The following is a 1,092-nucleotide window of genomic DNA, read 5'->3' on the forward strand; positions in this document are numbered from 1 at the left end:
CGAATAGAAATAGAAGTTTAACTGAAAGAACTGTGGAACTTCAGATAAATGTTTCTTCACTATAAATAATATTTCCTGTAAGATTCTTCCAAGTTTAAAAAAAAAGATTTGAAAACCATGAGGGATAAACTCATTATTTATTTATTTTAGTTTCGTTTTTTGAGACAGAATCTCGCTCTGTTTCCCAGGCTGGAGTGCAGTGGCACAATTTGGCTCAATGCAACCTCCACCTCCCAGGTTCAAATGATTCTCCTGCCTCAGCCTCCTGAGTAGCTGGGATTACAGGTGCCCACCACCACGCCCGGCTAATTTTTGTATTTTTAGTAGAGGGTTTCACCATGTTGGCCAGGCTGGTCACAGACTCCTAACCTCAGGTGATCCGGCTGCCTCGGCCTCCCAAAGTGTTGGGGTTACAGGTGTGAGCCACCGCGCCCGGCCCCTCTAAGGTGTTTCTTCACATCTGGAGGAATTAGCCTCACTCCAGGCCCAGCTCTGTTGTCCAAGGCATCTGTCTAGACAGAAGTCAGAGGTCAGCAGCTTGCCCCCCTCTACCCCCTTTGTGTCCCACCCTGCAGGCCGACTTGTCTTTATCTTTGTTTTGGTCACACTAGAAGCTGAATTCTTAGGAAACCCAGCAATTTAGGAGGCAGTGGGCTTCCGTTCAAGTCCTGCCTTTGTGCATTTTTTTTTTTTTTTTTTCCAGAAGGAGTCTCACTCTGTCACTCAGGCTGGAGTGCAGTGGCGTGATCTCGGCTCACTGCAAGCTCCGCCTCCCAGGTTCAAGAGATTCTCATGCCTCAACCTCCCGAGTAGTGGGGATTACAGGCATGAGACAACACGCCCGGCTAATTTTTACATTTTTAGTAGAGACCAGGTTTCACCATCTTGGCCAGGCTAGTCTGGAACTCCTGGGCTTAAGTGACCTGCCTGCCTTGACCTCCCAAAGTGCTGAGATTACAGGTGTGAGCCACCATGCCCAGCCCAGTTGTTATTAATTTTTAACATTTTCTTCACTCTTTCCCTACACCCAGATTTTTCTTCATTATATTGCTACTTTTAATTTACTAGTATTCATAACGTGTATAGTATATT

Source organism: Mandrillus leucophaeus, unplaced genomic scaffold, assembly GCF_000951045.1.
Source record: "Mandrillus leucophaeus isolate KB7577 unplaced genomic scaffold, Mleu.le_1.0 Scaffold24, whole genome shotgun sequence".
Taxonomy (NCBI): domain Eukaryota; kingdom Metazoa; phylum Chordata; class Mammalia; order Primates; family Cercopithecidae; genus Mandrillus; species Mandrillus leucophaeus.